Consider the following 17,985-nt stretch of genomic DNA (forward strand, 5'->3'; position numbering starts at 1 on the left):
CCCCCCCCCCGCTACCCAACCCCTGGGTGGCAGTTTCCCCCCTCTGCTACTCTAGGCCAATTGCCAGCCCATGCTGGATCTCCACCGGAACAAAGTCTGCTCCACTTTGAACTACTAACTGTGTGTTTGTTGCCCCACCTGGCACCAAGGCCTGGGCTGCTCTAACTGGGTTTGTTTGCTGCCCTGCCTGGCCCTAGGGCCTGAGCCTCTCTGTGTGTTTGCCACCCCACCATGAACCAGAGCCTGAGCACAGACTCTTACCTGTGTGTGTGTCACTCCCTCTGTCCCAGGGCATGGGCCTTTAGACTATGGTGACTGCTGTTTACTGTCCTGCCCCAACCCCGGGCCAGGGCTCAATAGAGCATTGACTGTTGACTTACTCAGATCACAGGCCTGAGACCAAGGACTACAGGGACTCATTGTAGTGAGGCAGAATGACCGCCCACTGCCCCAGAAGGGGAAGAGCCCCTCCTTGAACCCTGATGGGCTACATGCCTGTAATAGTGGATTCAATTATTCTTCTCTTCCCCTATAAGAACAGTATTGGCCTTATGCAATGCCTAATGAAATCATTGGAAAGACACTTGTTAGTTGCTTTGGATTGGACCATATTAATATATCAGGAATTGGACATATCCCATAGCATAAGACTAACTTCAGATGGGTAGCCAAGTTAGTCTGTAACAGGAGAAACTTAAAAAACAACAAATAGTCTAGTAACGCCTTAAAGACTAACAAAATATGTAGATGGTATCATGAGCTTTCATGGGCACAGATGACTGAAGTATTAGCAGTCCAGATCCCAGAATAAATAAGGGAAGGGAGAGGGGAGAGGTGAAAAAAAAAGAATGAAAAGAATAAAAATTGAGAGTTTGTTTAGATAAAAATAATTGTCTAAGTAGTTACAAGAGGCTGATGAGAACAACTAGCACCCCCATTGTTTGGTTGGTTACATCATTAGGATGTGGAAGGTAGTGTGTGAGCCAGCCAATGTCACTGTTCATGCAATTCGCATAAGAATTAAACTTGTAAATGAAGTTGAGTTCCAACTCTTCCCTGTGTATTTGGCTTGTGGAATTGGCCTGAAACAACAGGGTGACTTGGAGATCCATTAATGAGTGTCCAAGCAGAATAAAGTGTTCTGCAACTGGTTTCTGTGTGTTGCCTTTTTGGATACATGATTTGTGTCCATTAATTCTTTCCCATAGAGACTGTCCAGTTTGGCCAAAATACATGGCAGTGGAGCATTGCTGGCATTTGATGGCATAGATCACATTAGTGGATGAGCAGTTAAATGAGCCCCTGATATAGTGGCTGATATTGTTGGGTCCAGTGATAAAATCGCTTGTGTAGATGTGTGAGCAAAGTTGTCTCCTTTTTTTTTCTTTTCTCTTTTTTTTCTTCCTTCCCCCTAACCCCTTATTTATTCTTGGATCTGGACTTTTAATACTCCAGTCATCTGAAGAAGTGGGTTGTGCCCATGAAAGCTCATGATACCATCTACATATTTTGTTAGTCTTTAAGGTGCTATTAGACTATTCATTTTTTAAAATAAGACTTATTCTATTACATACACATAGAATTTGTATTTTTATACAGGTTTATGAAAGATTTTGAAGCTATTGAAAATAGGATGAATGTGGTTTTTTCTACTCACACTTTATTGAAGTTAACTGAGAATGTAACTGTTTTGGAAGTACCCTGTTAATACTGAAACAACTTCTCTTATTTCAGCTCTCCTTTTGCATAATCTCTGTTTAACACGAAGTCATCTGTAAATTCAAGAAACAATGTTCAGGAGGCAGAAGTAAAATGAGATATTGGTAAAGAATTCAGGATAAGTGCAACTAAGTTAGTCTTAAGAACAAAGATATTTTTGCATTGTGGAAATAAACTAATTTGTATCATATTGGTTTAGAGAACTAGCAAATGTTGGGTCTGGATGCCAATGCAGTTCTTCATATACATTCTGCCAGATTCTGTTTGGCTGTGCACCAGTACTTCTCTGAAGAACCCCTCTTTGCTTCCTGAGGAGAAGATCTGTATAGAGCAGTGAGGGGCAACCAAGGGTAGCGAGTGGGCCACATGAGTGGTCCTCATTCATCTCAGTGGGCTGCAAGATTGTTGTAAGCAAGACGGTCTACTGGGATAAGGTAGTTTTGCTAACAGTGCTTGCATACCTAGACTTTATAGGGTACGTGAATTAAACCACAGCAGCACTTTGGATGCATAGGAGCGCACAGCTCTCAAAGTCAATGTTACAATGTTCAAGTCAATGTACAATCAGCATGCACCTCACTTCATGTGCCCTTGCTTTAAGTGTGTGTCACTTTTATAATACCAGTAGGAAAAAAAACCTGTGCAGATGAAAACTAGCAGACTCTGGCAGCTCTGTACTTGGGCAATGGTAAACAAAATGTTTCCTAGTCCACACATAAAACCCCGTGGGCTGCGTGTAGCCCTCAGGCGACAGGTTTCCCACCACTGGTGTAAAGCATGAAGGGTGACATTCCAGAGGCCAAACTGTCCATATAGTAATGCTGTGGAGGCCCAATCAATGTAAACTTCTGCTGCCATTTGGGTTACCAGTGAACCTGAGATTGCCTGTGTGGACTCACAAGGATGGCAGGACAGAAGACTCAGAAATGTTTCATTTCCTAAAAAGAACTAAAACTGCACCAGACAATATAGATGGTTAATGTGGTGACTGACTGGTAGGAATGGCAACATGCTGACCAAAGAAAACTTGCCAATGTTGCTGTTTGTTTGTATTACAGTAGCATCCAGAGGCCTTAGCTGAATTTTGAGCCACGTTGTGCTATAGGTGATATACAAATATAATTAGTGACTGTCCCTGCCCAAAAGAGTCTAAATCAGTGGTGGGCAACCTGTGGCCTGAGGTGAACTGCTTTCACTTAGTGAATCAGTGGCAGACCCAGGAGTAGAACCCAGGTTGCCTGATTCCTCAGACACTTCACTATCCACTGGACAGTGCTGCCTCCAAACGAGGGATGTAAAATCCCGTTTCATTAGTTAACTAGCTAAAGGTTAACTGGTTAGCTGATAAAATAGGGGTGGGTGAAGAGCTCCCTGCTATGCACATGGGCTGCTCCAGCCCAGGTGTTTCCAGCCCCATGCCAGAGTGCAAGCAGCAGCCCAGTGTAGGGCCATCAGACCCATTGCAGTTCTGCACAGGGCTACTGCCTCCCAGCCCATGTTGGGGGCTCAATGGAGCTGAAGCAGCCCTATGCCCACAGCAGGCTGCAGAAGGGAGGCTGCTCCCCAGATGCCAGTTAATTGTCACTTGATAAGCATCACCCACCAAATGTGATGCTTACCAGGTAACCGTTAACCAATGACCTGTTAACATCCCTACTCTAAGCAGGAATTAATCAGAATGAACAAGGCAGTCTGCACCCCTGGTGAATGCCACTTTATTCTAAATCAAGCAGCTATATGAATTTTAAGAAAGTTAGGGTATGTCTACACTACAGCGCTAATTCGAACTAACTTAGTTCGAATTAGTTAATTCGAACTAAGCTAATTCCAACTAACGCATCCAGACTAAAAAACTAGTTCGAATTAGCGTTTTGCTAATTCAAACTAGCATGTCCACATTAAGTGGACCCTGAACCAGGCTTAAGGATGGCCGGAAGCAGTGCCGGCAGGGCATCAGATGAGGACTTAGAGCGTGGAGCTGCTGCCTCAGGCTAGCCGAGGGCTGTGCTTAAAGGGACCCGACCCCCACCCCGGACAGACAGTTCTCAGGGGTGCCCCGCTTGCAAAGCAGTCCTGTCTTGGAGTGCCCTGAGTGCCCACACTGGGCACATCACAGCACTTGGCCATCAGACCGGCTGCACTTGCCGCAGGCTGCCATCTAGGGAGAGCGGGCAATTGGGGGGCCGCAGGAGAGCTTCCACCCCCAGAAGCCTGCAGAGCCAGCCCAGTCCTCCCCATCAGGGGCTCGTACCCCATTCCTCTCTCACCTCCTTCCACTTACCCTTCCCCAGCCCCCCTTCCTGATGTACAAAATAAAGAAAACGTGTGGTCAAAAATAGAATCTCTCTTTATTGAACAAAACTCGGGGAGACTGGGAAAAGGAGGTGGGAGAAGGGAGGGCAACTAAAATGATCAGAGGTTTGGAAGAGGTCCCATATGAAGAGAGGCTAAAGAGACTGGGACTTTTCAGTTTAGAAAAGAGGAGACTGAGGGAGGATAGGATAGAAGTCTATAAAAGCATGAGTGGGGTGGAGAGGGTGCATCAAGAAAAGTTCTTCATTAGTTCCCATAATAGAAGGACTAGAGGACACCAAAGGAAAGGAATGGGTAGCAGGCTTGAAACTAGTAAGAGAAAGTTGTTGTTCACAAAGCAAATAGTTAACCTGCGGAACTCCTTGCTGCAGGAGGCTGTGAAGGCTACAACTAGAACAGAGTTTAAAGGGAAGTGAGATCAAGTCATGGAGGTTGGGTCCATGGAGTGGTCTTAGCCAGGGGGTAGGAGTGGTGTCCCTGCCCAAAGTTTGTGGAAGGCTGGAGAGGGATGGCACGAGACAAATGGCTTGGTCACTGTCTTCGGTCCATCCCCTCCAGGGTCCCTAGGGTTGGCCGCTGTCGGCAGACAGGCTACTGGGCTAGATGGACCTTTGGTCTGACCCAGGACGGCCATTGTAAGCTCAGGGCTCAGGGTCGGGGGTCTCAGTGGACCCCCTTGATTTTCATGCACACCTGCTCCTGGGTGGCCAGGCTGGCAGCTCTCCTGCCCTAGACGGCCACTTTCCTGTGCCTAGTGCGGAGGTCGTGGATGAGGTCCATGATGTCCGCACTAGACCAGGCGGGTGCCCGCCTCTTGCGGTCCCGGGCAAGCTCCCGGGAGCCGCCAGCCTGGTCCCGGGAAGAGGGGGAGGGCTGAGGGGCATCGGGTGGGTGGCTCGATCCGTGCCAGGTGCAGGGTCTGCTGGCTGGGTGCTGGCAGGCTTGCACCTGGCACGGGCATCGTAGCCAGCCCGTGCCCCTTTAAGGGGTCCAGGGCCGGGAGGGGGGCAATAGAGTTTCCCTGGTGTTGGCCAGAGTGGCCACCAGGGAAAGCTGGGGAGGGCTAGCCTCCCACTAGTTCGAATTAAGGGGCTACACACCCCTTAATTTGAACTAGTAAGTTCGAACTAAGCTTAGTCCTCGTAGGATGAGGTTTACCTAGTTCGAACTAAGCGCTCCGCTAGTTCGAATTAAGTTCGAACTAGCGGAGTGCTAGTGTAGCGCCTATGAAACTTAATTCGAACTAATGTCTGTTAATTCGAATTAACTTTGTAGTGTAGACATACCCTTACAGACTTGTGATCAGCTCCCATTGACATTGAATGTGTGCAAACTAATTACAGTTTTTGTGTGTGTATTTTCTCAGCTATGTATATCATTGTGATCCACTGGGGCACACCCAGATAAGGAATCTGTCACCACCTGCCCTGTAACTGTGGATACTTCTGTGCTATACAGATTTGACTCAGAGCCCTGACACTAGCAGCCTGCTCAGAGCAAAATGGCCTCACTCTGGTTTCTACCAACTAGTTTTCCTTTGCAGAATGACACCAACCACCACCACTTGAGTCCCCCACCACCACTACCTTCCCCTGTCACCACAGTGTCCAGTCCTTTTCCCTGGACATTCACAGAAGTTAAGTGTGCTGACTTCAGAGAGACAAAACACGCAGCAGACTGGTAGTTTAGCTGAGAACTTCACCTTTCATCTTAATATACTGAAGTGGTTTTGTAATAAAACAAGAGTAAGTTTATTAACAAAGAAAGGACATCTAAGTGATAATAAATCAGAGCAGATGACAGATGCTTGGTTACAAGTAAAACAAAACCAGACATGTTTTTAACAGCTAAAACTTAACTTTAGCAAGTTAAAATCTTTGTCTAAGTAGGTTTCTCCCCTGTTGTCAGTTCTCAGAGACTTCACCTCTGTTAGTTGGCCCTTGGGGCCCCTAGTAGATCAATGTCAAAACAGTTTCTGCTTCCTCATGTACTTCCCAAAGTCTATTGTCTTAAAAGCCAGGAAAGTCTCCTGGGGATGCAGGCCTCACAATATGATCACTATACAGTCTTCCTCCATCATTCATTTAGCTTGCTAACTTTACCTTTTCTATGTAGATCAGAGGTGAGCAACAAAGTGGCCTGCAGACCAGATGCAGTTCGCCTGGGTTAGCGGTTGGCAGGCCACCAAACGCTTTATTTACCACCACTTCTTGCACTCCCATTGGCTGGGAATGACAATCTGCAGCCATTCCTGAAGATGCGCAGGTAAATAACACATCCGGTGTCCCACCAGGAGATAACCCAGGTGAACCATATCCAATCCATGGGCCACTTATTGTCCATCCCTGCTGTAGCTGCACTTATCATAATCTTCAGAGCTCCAATTTATACTGGAGACACAGGAAAATAAGCAATACAACATTCCTATGTCTAGGACTGGCTGGATTTATGCATTGCTTGCAAAACACCTTCTAAGAATATACTATCAACAAGCACCTGTAATTCTATATATGTCACCCATACGTACATCAGACAAATAATATTAATGCCCAGCTTGGTCACAGATATGCTATCAAGAATACAGAGATGATAATCTCAGCCATCAAACCAAAAGCAATTTGCTCAGTTTTCTCCTAAAACTCTAAGAAGCATTTCAAAGGCATTTGGCTATTGCATTGCTAACAACTGCTTCTGTTCCTTTTATTCCATAGATTCAAAAACCCTGATCCAATGCCCATTAAAATCAATGGAGAGATTCTCATTAACATCCATGGAAGTTAGATCAGACCTTATAAAATCTATATTCTTCTTTGAGTGCTTGCTCATATGTGTTCCAACTGAGGTGTGTGCGTACCATGTGCACGACTATTGGAAAGTTTTTACTCTAACTGCTACCCATTGAGTTCGCTGTGGAGCCCTTTGACATGGAACTGGTGTGGTGCACTATATATGACCCTGCTGACCCTAACACCTCTCAGTTCCATCTTACCAGCAGTGCTCCCTCGGGCTTCCTGCTCTTTGTTGTGTAAATAAAACAAAAAACAGGACTACGCAGCACTTTAAAGACTAACAAGATGGTTTATTAGGTGATGAGCTTTCGTGGGCCAGACCCACTTTCTCAGATCAAATAGTGGAAGAAAATTGTCACAACCATAATATATACCAAAGGATACAATTTAAAAAAATGAACACATATGAAAAGGACAAATCAAACTTCAGCTTCCCCAATTATCACCTCTAATATCATTAACTCACAGATATTTACCTCCCCCCCCCCCCCACTCCCTTCAGTTCTGAAATTTGATTTGTCCTTTTCATGTGTGTTCATTTTTTTAAATTGTATCCTTTGGTATATATGGTTGTGACAATTTTCTTCCACTATTTGATCTGAGGAAGTGGGTCTGGCCCACGAAAGCTCATCACCTAATAAACTATCTTGTTAGTCTTTAAAGTGCTACATAGTCCTGTTTTTTGTTTCAGCTACATCATACTAACACGGCTACATTTCTATCACTATTGTGTAAATAAGTTAGATTAGTAGTTAAGTTAGTGTTAGAATTAGCTGTGGGAGGTGAAGGGGATTTTCACCTTCACACCCATGTTCTCTTCAAAGTCTGGGGTAAGCCAAAGTCCCAAGGCTTCAGTCCCTGCAGGTCTTGTCTTAAGTCTCTGCTAATGAGTAGTTCCCAGGACATGTGTCTCCAGTGCCTGGGGGAAGCCCACCAGAGTGACAAGTGCAAGATCTGCAAGGCCTTCAAAGATGTATTGCTCATATCTATTCCATACCCACCAATTGGATTGGCAGGGTCATATATAGGGCATCTCAGTGGTGCCACTCCAGGGGGCTCCACAGCTGATTCAAGAGGTAGCAGTTAGGGTAAAACCTTTCTGACAGTTGCGCACACAGCATGTGCACACCTCAGCTGGAATAGATATGAGCAACATATCTCTAAGAACAATAATTACAAAGGTGCGTGAGTAACCATTTTTCTATATTTGGAACATTACACTGATACAAAATACAAATCCTGTAGTTTGCTACGGCAGGGACCATGTTTTATGTCAGTGCATATTGTCCCATGTAGCAGGGATTCCCAATCTAATATAAACATTGGTTCATAATACTTGTGTGAGGGCTCACAAATGAACACTCTACTGTTTGCTTCTGCTTAATTGTATATGTAAGTCTGGGTGCTAGCTTTTAGGAAAGCATTAACTGTCATGTTTTATATGTGCCAAAGGAAAGTGGCAGAAAATAATTAATCTGAATGTGAATTATTCTGATACTGTTAAGCTAGAGAATGTTATAAGCATATGTGATCAGTTTTTAGCTTGAGAACAGTTGCAAAATGACTACATGTGAAATTTTTAATTTCTAAAAATCTCCACTGTCATTTGAAAAATAAAACAAACCCTTCTAAGAATTAGGTGACTATAATGCTGTCATTAAAAAAAGTTTCCGCTATTTTATCACTGCCCTTGGTTGACAGATGATGTGACAAAAGGCAGACCATCTTAAAGTTTCATTTTCTGTAAGTTTACATTTAAAAATGTTTGAATGCTTGAAAGAAAACTTTTGTTTTCTAATATTTTAACTTTTTTTTTTTAAATCATTGCATTTCCATTTCATTCTCTATGGCACAGTGGCATATCTATCTGTGGCAACCTATTATGGTATTTGGGAAAATGCGCTGAAATATGGAACTCAGAATGAAGCATCTCATTGCAATGTTGAATAGGGGATTCATGAATATGTTATGAGAGAGAATCACTAACAGATGCTAAAAGGAATTAAACTACAATTCAAAATAGATCAAGATAATGTAGTGTTTTATTTCAGCTTGTCAGTTTTATACTGCACAGCAATCCTTGACAATATAACAGCGCATCCAATGTAACTAAAAATGTTCTGGAACCCTCAAGGTTGATCGTTGCTTCCTTCCTTCTCAAAACAGCACAGCTATGTCTACACTGGCCCCTTGAATTTCTGGAAAAGCACTGACGATCTACTGTAAAATCATCAGTGCTTTTCCATAAAAACTATGCTGCTCCCGTTCGGGCAAAAGTCCTTTTCCGGAAAACTGTTCCGGAAAAGGGCCAGTGTAGACAGCACAGATTTCTTTTCCGCAAAAAAGCCCCGATCGCGAAAATGACGATCGGGGCTTTTTTGCGGAAAAACGCATCTACATTGGCACAGAGTACACCACAGATTCCACCCTTAACCCACTTGATAAAAATGTGAACTCGCCAAAAGTGCTTTCCCCAGCATCAGTGCCCAGCTGCAAGAGGTTCTGGGAGGATGGGATTGTCTCCAAAGTTATAAAAAAGGTCCTGGCTGTTGGTGACAGTGGTTGCCCTGCAGAACTGCTGACCATTCTCCTCCTCCTCTTCCTCATCCATGCTGTCCTCCATGCTGCTGCCCAAGGCTACCAAAAGAATGTCTTTGGAGGATTCCATGCTCTGGCTTGGGAAGCTTGTCAGGTCCCACCCTAGGATGGCATGCTGCTGCCCATAGAAGCAACATGTTTGTGGCGATGATCCAGACCATGCATTTACCTTCTTTGTCTTCTGGTATGGCTGCCTCAGCTCCTTTATTTTCATGTAGTACTGCTTGGGCGTCCCTGATGTATTCTTTCTCTTTCATGTGTTCTTGACCTATATATCTGCATTTCTATTGCTGGTTCATAGTTCTGCAAGAACAGATTCCTCTTCCTACACAGCAATGAGGTCCAGGATCTCTGGCATGCTCCATGTTGGTGCTTGTCTGTGACCTTGGGCATTCAGTTAGGTGGGACATCTCCTGGAGGCCAAGAATGTCAAGCTGAAAAGAAGGGGAGGGAAGTGACATGTAGCTTTCCAAATATCAGGAAACACTATTCTAGATAAAGAAAAACATTTATTTAACCCTTTCACTGTATAGACATGTGATGGGGAAGCCCCCGCGCCCTGCACTAACCGGGCGCCGTCCCCGGCATGCTGGGGAGAAGCGGCGGTTCCGCGCCGGCTCCTGCCCTGCGCAGCTTGCTCTGCCGCGGACGGGGCCGAGCGGGGGACCCGATCAGCTGCGCCCGGCTGCTCCGCCGCTTCCACGGCCGGGCAGGAACGCCGGGGCGCTGACACTGCCCCGTGGCACTGACCTGCGCAGGCGCCCTGGCAGGGCAACCATCCCCAGCGGCGGGGGCATTCCCTCCCCACTACGGAGGACGTCATTGCGGCGGGACGCTTAAAAGAAGCGCCGCCGCCAGAGCACAGAGAGGGAAGGCGCACAGCCGGAGGGAGGACACCCGGACAGAGGAACCTCGGACCCTGTCTGCACAGACCCTCGGGACCCAGTCGTCACGGCAGCACAGCAAGGGAGGTAGGAAGCGACCCAGGGCAGGGTGTTGGAACCCGGAGGGTTGGTGTGTTTAGGGGGTTCCGTCCCCCACCAACCAGGACTGAGGGGATTGGCGTATCCCCCCAGACCTTAGGGCCCTGGGTCGGGGCTCGGAGTGAGGGCGGGCCCGAGCCTCCCTACTCCCCTTCGCCGACGCAGACGCCACTCACAGTTGACTGAGCGTGGACCAACCCTGCCAGGCTCGGCGGCAGGGCTTCTGGGTGATCGGGGAGCACAAAGAGGACAAGACCTCAGGTGAGGGAAACCGGAGAGGCCGGGCGGAGGACTCTGCATGGCCCTTGGGGAGGGCCGCGTCGACACTGCGCCTCTCCACAAGACAAAGGGAAAAAAATGGGGTCAAAAAATCCCATGGTAAGTTTATTTAGAAGATGTTTAACTAAAACATGCAAAATGTGGTTATGAAAACATTTGAAGTCCATGACTTTGTATTTAGATCGACAGATTAACTTATTAGCTAAGATTGTTTGGATTTTTTTATTTTTAGTCCAACACACATTCAAAGAGGGCAAAAATGGGTTTGTGAATCAGATCCAAACAATTTCCCAAGATATTTCATCATGATCAAGGCAGACTTTTATCAGACAAGATCATTTATATTGGCAGTTTTTCAAAGTCTACCATTCTCAAATCAGGTTAGTTACACTGATAACTCCTTCTTTACTCTGGACATTGATTCAGAGATTGCAATCATGTAGTAAAAAGCAATATGTTAAATTTTAACTGGCCTTTAATAGACCTTTTAGTTTCTTTCTGTTATATACACTCAAGTTAACTATAAAGAGTCAATATGTATATATTTAGCACTGCCAATATTAGCAAGTAACTGAAGGTTAAACTGAAAATGTCCACTACTCCAGTGTTCAATTACGTCTTTCTGGGTGTTTTTAAGTGTGTAGTGGTGTTGTGCTTAGCAAAGAAATGGGTTGAGTTAATTAAGAAGTTAACTTTTATTTCCTCTGCCCCCCAATTTTTTTCTTGGATTTGCCTAACTGTGTATGATGTGATGCGAGACACATTATTTTTTGCTGAATCCCTCTTTGTTATGAGCTATTGTTCTGATTCAGCATTATGTCCAGACACTTAAAATTGTGCATTCAAAGGGACCCTCAGATTGAGAAGCTCCCAAACTTTTGCCAAAGGTCAGACTAAGGTAAAAAAAATAGTACTTTTCTGAACTTCACCTACAAACTCACTTTTGCCCATGAGTCTCAGAGGGGTAGGCATGTTAGTCTGTAATTTAATAAAAAGCTTTTAAAAATAGTGGTCCTGTAGCACCTTAGAAACTAACAAAAAGTATCGATAGTATCATGAGGTTTTGTAGGCCCAACCTACTTCTTCAGATGACAAATATCTGCAGAAATGGGTTGTGCCCATGAAAGCTCATGATATTATCTATATTTTTTGTTAGTCTCTAAGGCTACGTCTACGCTACCAGGTTAGGTTACTTCAAAATAACTATATCAAAATAACTCCCAAAATAACTATTTTGAAATAGCCCATTCACACTACAGGGAAGCCTCAAAATTAGTTTGCAGCAGGCTCCCTTAATGTGGACGTGCTATCTCAAGTTAGAGCCCCAAGAAGACCTGGAGAGTAATTACTTTATATGACTCTGGGAAGTAGTTATTTCAAACTAACAGCAGCTGAACGTCCACACTAATCCTATTTCAAAATAGCAATTTCAAAATAGGTGTTATTCCTCATAGAATGAGGAGTTATTTATTTTGAAATAACAAGCCCGTTATTTTGAAATAATTTGAAAATAACAGGTTTGCTCTATGGACACTCACCGAAATAACTGAAGTTATTTCGAAATAACTCTGTAGTGTAGACATGCCCTAAGATGCTACAGTACCACTTGTTGTTTTTCAACATTTTTCTGCCTATGAGTCATCCAAACGAGACATGCTTTCAGTAGCTTGTACAGGTTTCAAAATATGATCACGTATCACATGACTTCACAGAACTTCTTGAGCATGACTCCCCATTGGTGGGCCTTCAGTATCCCCATGGGCTCTGTTAGGCTTCTTTGGCTTTGCTCCTTCTTGATCAGGATAAAATTGTAAGTGGTGGTACCTCCTAGATGTAATTTAGATGTAAATTGTGTGGCTCTGTAAGCCTCCCTCTCCTTTCTTACATGAAGAATGAAGTAGTTCATGCTAACATGTACAGTGCCACCACTGGGTAGCTGAGTTAACCCTTCCCTGAGATGAATGAGTAGTTCTCACCTCTCATTGCTGCTCTTTCAGGCTCCCAGCAGACGAATCTCTGTCTTGTTTACACTTATTTCACACTTTTTAAATTTTCCCCACAACCATACCAGCTGGAGGCTTCTTTTTAATAATAAAAGTTGAGATTCTAGAAAACAAGATATTTACTTCAGAGAGGCACTAGTAGGATGCAGGACTGTACACTGGCTGCTTCCAAGTTTTGAAACATGCAAATTAAAAGGTCAACCTTAAAATGTCCCAAAAATTGCAGAGACTGAGATTCTCCAGTCTGATTGATGTGGGAACATGCCTATGTCCCTGGAGATCCATTGAAATAAATGTGGGCTCTGTATGAACATAAGGTTCTGCACAAAAGGTTCCAATTGCAAGAGTGGGGTCAAATTTGTTTTCAAAAATTTTATTCTCCTGTAGAAAGATGAGGGCCTGAAACATAAGCCCATGTAGCACAGGCCTGGTCTGAGGCCTGGGACCTAGCTAACATCGCTTGGTTAATATAAAGCTAAGCTGTGAGCAAAAGGCAGGACACTGCTCAGGGATGAGAGTGTAAAACACTAATTGGTAATAGGCGCAGCTGTAGAACAGTAATTGGAACTGGTCATAAAAGTTGAGAGCGCATTCCAAAAGGATGGTGACACTAGCTCATTAAAAAATACCTTGATACCCACGCTCCCCACAGATACCAACCCCGGTTCAGGAAAGGGATCTGCTGGTAGATCTTGGAGCCTCTGACAAGTGACCTGACTGATTTGGCCAACAGGCATGTCAAGTGCCGGCATGTCGGCTGCCCCTCCCCCCCACTGCTGTGCATCTCCTGCCCTTTGCCTTGGATCTGCCTCCCCCCATTCCCAGGAGCCTCCTGCTTGCTGTGCAGGCCAAGGGAGAGAGAAGAGGGGCACTAATGTCAAGGTGCCTCCTTTCCCATCCTGTATCCTATCCCCGCAGAGCAAGGCAGCAGGCACAACAGGACTTGGGATGGAGTTTGCTGGCTGCTTTTGGGAGTAGTGCAGGGCCAGGGCAGGGGTGAGTCTACCTTAGCCCCACTGCACCACCACACAGGAGCCACCTGAGGTAAGCAGGGCCCATCTGGTCCCACATCCTTAAACCCTACCCAGTCATGAACCCCCTCCTACACTCCAAGTCCCTGCCCTAGCCCTGAGCACCCCTGCATTGAAACACTCTCCCAGAGCCTGCACCTAGAACCCCCTCTGGCAACTGCCTGCCCCAGCTCAGCTCAGAGCCCCTCTCACACTCCAAAACCCTTAATCCAAGACCAGAGCCTGCACCCCAACCCGCTGCCCCTGCCTGATGAGAGTGAAGGAGGAAGAGGAGGGAGGGAGGATGGAGTGAGCAGGAGCGAAGCCTCAGAGAAGAGGTGCAAAGGAGGTGGGGCAAGGGCATTTGGGTTTTAGGTAGATCTTGGATTGCACTTAAATTCAAATAGTGGTCTCATGCTTAAAAAGGTTGGAGACCCCTGATCTAATCAAACCATGAGCCACAGGGTGATGGGTGGTATCTAAGTAGCATCTGAGGGTGGTAACCTAACAACATCAGAGGGTGGCAACCTGATATGTCAGTAGTGATGTGTAACTTGTTTCTACCTGAATATAAAGTGGTGTCTTTGGTACGGGGAGGGGTCAGGAGAGCAGCGAAGGGTCTCCGACTGATTGAGTCAGTGCATTGTTACAGTGTGCATATGTGTAGTGTTCAGTAGAATCTACTGACAACTAGTATTGTTCTTTGCTTAACAATAAACCTATCCAAGCACCTTTGATCTTTATCTGATTTGTGGTCTTTGGGGACTCTCTCAGGATCTGCTGTGTTAACTAATTGCGCAAGTCAACACAGCACACATCACTGAGCACGTACCCAAGCAGCTTTCTGGTTATCATCATGGATGGAGAAGAAGATCTGTCAGGACACCGCAATAGTAAATCTTGACACGACAATATCTCCTAGTTCTGAAAAGGAATAATATATAACAGGAGATAGAAATGACAAACTAATTTTATAAAAATTTCTTCACTGTATGGTAAAAAGTCAAAAAAATTACTTACAGGGAAAAAATTAGGGACTTAGGGAAGTGAAGGGAGTCAGGCTTCTAAAATGTTACCTTTTCTTCTTGCAACAGGTTAACATGTATTTAACATAGCTCTTAAAAGCCAAGAATCCCCTTTCACCAACCTTTTTTTTCCCTCTTGACCAATAATACCCTGTACCATTTTGTCTACTTTGTCACTGACTGCACAATTGGTATTCTGAAAAGTCCTTCATGTGGCTAATGGGTTTTAGCTGTGCCTTTATAACAGGAAGCTGTGAGAACACACAGAACATTTGTCTGCTACACAAAAACGTGCTGGGTATTTAATAAGCAGCAGGTTTAAAACACAGTGTTTTTTCACACAACACACTTGTCAGAGGGTCTTGTGAAAGCCAAGACTATAACAAGGCACCTGGCATTGGCCATTGCCAGAAGACAGGACACTGGGCTAGATGGATCTTTGGTTTGACCCAGGATGGCTGTTCTTACGAGCTAGAATGTGACTTTGAGACCACTGTGCCACAGAACAAATATAGCACACAGGAAGGAGATGAACACAAACTGTAGCATTCATTGCATATAAAACTAGCCAGGTCTGAGGAAGGAATGGGAAAGTCTTTTTGCTTTTTTAGCAAACCATACAATACTCCATGCTATGGTGACAACATACTTTCTACAGCAAGAAATAGAGATATTTACAAGATCCACTAACCCAAAAAATCATCTAATGATTTACATGAAGCAAAATAAGTGCTTCCCCTTAAATGGGCCCCTTGGTAGATGCTGCTTCCATGTAACTTGCCATGTACATTGGCTGTTGTCCCAATAGTACAATGAACTAGGATAGACATGCTGTATGGGCTCCTAGGTGTGCACAATCTTTGTTAGGCTGCCTTGAAAAAACACCACTGCAGACTTACTGCTAGGCCTACACCCCCACAGTGACCAGATTTTGGGGGCCATGTTTTCCCAGAGGTTCACAAATATTATTGAGATTTTTGCATCTTCATTATATGTGTACTTTAAGAGAAATCTCTCTCTCAAGTATTTTATTCTGTCCCCAAACTTTCTAAAACTCCAGACTAAAAGAAATATAATCTACTGCTTCATTCCCTGCCAAGACCCATCCTGACTTGTTTCAGGGCACACACAGAAACAATCTCAGTTGTGCAGGGTTCTGTTCTAGTTTGGTTTTCAGAGACCGTTTTAATTCTTCACAGACCATATATGAGTTTATCATATAACCTGTGAACTCATCTTTTCACTAAATACAGTTCCTACATTGAGAAGACTACAGGTCATATTTCAGCTGCATAAATGACGGTGTCTGAGCTAAAAAAGATGTAACTAAAAACATGAACAAAATATTAATGCTATGATATTTATAGAAATTTACATGAATAAGCTCCTATTCAGCAAGGTATTTAACCTTAGACACATGTTTAAGTCTCATTGAATTCAACGAGACTACTAACATACTTATGATTAATATCAAGCTGTTTATTCTTGTTCCTTTGGAACTGAAATACACTACCTGATAGCACTGGTGATGCATCAGCTGGAATACTATGTCCAGTTCTGGGTACCAAATTTAGGACAGATGTAGACAAATTGGAAAAAGTCCAGAGGAGAGTAAAAAAATTATAAAAGGTTTGGAAAACCTGACCTATGAGGAGGCTAAAACTGGGCATGTATTGTCTACCAAAACTGGTGGCACATTAGAGGACTGAAGTGTTACTGGAGGTCACTAAGAGGCACTATTGTAAAGAGTGCTATAATTTCCATTCATCTCAATAGATAAGCAGTTAGCTCTAAAGAAATGCTTCTTGTCAGCTGTCATTAAGCTTGATTTAGAAGTGAAGTGACTCACCAGTAAAGTCTGTTCTGTCTTAGTCTGTTGTGCTAAGTGTCATAATTTCTAGCTGTAGGTGCACCCAAATGAGTGAACAAACTGATGCTGCCATCAGAGTAAGGGGATGAAGACTCAAAACAGTGAAAGATATAAGAGTAATAGTAATGAGGGAAGCTGCAAAGGGAAGTCATATGGTTCAGTGATTGTATTAGGCAAGTAAGGTTACCAACTCTGCAGGATTGTCCTGGAGTCTCCAGGAATTAAAGATTAACTTTTAATTAAAGATTAAGTTGTGTGATGAAACTGCCAGGAATATGTCCAACTAAAATTGGCAATCCTAAAGGTAGGAGACTTTATCTTCTAACCCATGTGCCGCCACAGAAATCATTGTTGACATTGGGAGAGATGCTTAATGTTCTCTGTGTCTGTTGTTCTGTGTCAGGGACCACAGGCCTTGAACTATAGTCCCTAGTGCTCCTCAGCTCTACTAAGTTCCAATAGCAGCTGAACTCTGACGGAGGACTCTAGTCCCAGAATCTGACTGGTAGGGATCCTGACTGGTTTACAGTTGCTATTTAAACCTAGCACAGACACAGGAAGTTGTCCGTGCAAGTGGGTGCACCCTGATTAGGCCTGTTACCCCTGTGATGCCTAGTCCTACTGCCTGCTGCTGATTTCCTGTATCCTGAACCTGCCTACCTCCTGACTCTTGATTTTGCCCTCTGAACCTGCCTCATACTTTGACCCAACTCAGCCTGATTCTTGTCTTCTACTATGACTGTTGCATATGTCTCTGTCATGACAGTTTGCATGGACTATGTAAATCACAGAGATGAGCCCCAAGCCAACAGAATGGACCTGGCTAATCCTTCAGGAGCACCAGGCGTATATGAATGGGCTAACCACCTTCAGGCAGACAACCAAGACCTGCTGGCCTGGGTTGTCCAGCTGGTCTCAGAGAACCAGCTACTGCAGGAGCAAGTCACACAGTTGCTTGCTGAAAACAACATAATCTAGAGATTCTAGACACTAATTGTGTAGCCTGTTCCCCAGTACATCTGCTGGGATGGTTTGGAGGCAATTGCCAGTGACTCCAAACTTTTACAAACCAGAGACAGTGACTTTCTTATTCCCAGAAGGTGCTGGACTTCAATCAACCCTCCCCCCCCCCCCCCCAACTTCCACATCTGTCCCACCTCTTCCCACCCTGCTTTACCCCTGTTCCTCCTCTTTCTGGCCCTGTTTTCCTAATGCCCCACTCCCCTCTCCCCCCCCCCAGCATGCTCTGCATGTCTCTGAACACCTGATCACAGTGGGTGGGAGGGCTGGGAAGAAGAGGGAGGAGCTGATCCATGGGATACTGTGTGGGGTGCTGAGCTCTCAAGTAGGCACCTGTGGTGCCATCTTCTGTTCACAGTTCACCTCAGTTCTTTAC

General features: G+C 44.7%; 2 long non-coding RNA genes across 2 annotated transcripts in view; both read right to left on the reverse strand.

Moving 5' to 3' along the window:
* LOC112544856 (uncharacterized) overlaps positions 1-3,632 on the reverse strand; it is a 26,331-nt gene extending 22,699 nt beyond the window's left edge. Inside the window, exon 1 of the long non-coding RNA XR_012905630.1 lies at positions 1,658-3,632. This is a non-coding gene — a long non-coding RNA (uncharacterized LOC112544856). The remainder of the gene's footprint in view (positions 1-1,657) is intronic.
* Positions 3,633-8,845: 5,213 nt separating this feature from the next.
* LOC142830411 (uncharacterized) lies at positions 8,846-17,715 on the reverse strand. The gene is made up of 4 exons (XR_012905629.1): positions 16,569-17,715; positions 14,527-14,618; positions 10,579-12,787; positions 8,846-9,853 (listed from the first exon to the last, which is right to left on the reverse strand). It is a non-coding gene; the product is annotated as an uncharacterized LOC142830411 (long non-coding RNA).
* Between the last annotated feature and the right edge of the window lie 270 nt (positions 17,716-17,985).

This window comes from Pelodiscus sinensis, chromosome 8, assembly GCF_049634645.1.
Source record: "Pelodiscus sinensis isolate JC-2024 chromosome 8, ASM4963464v1, whole genome shotgun sequence".
In the NCBI taxonomy this organism is placed as follows: domain Eukaryota; kingdom Metazoa; phylum Chordata; order Testudines; family Trionychidae; genus Pelodiscus; species Pelodiscus sinensis.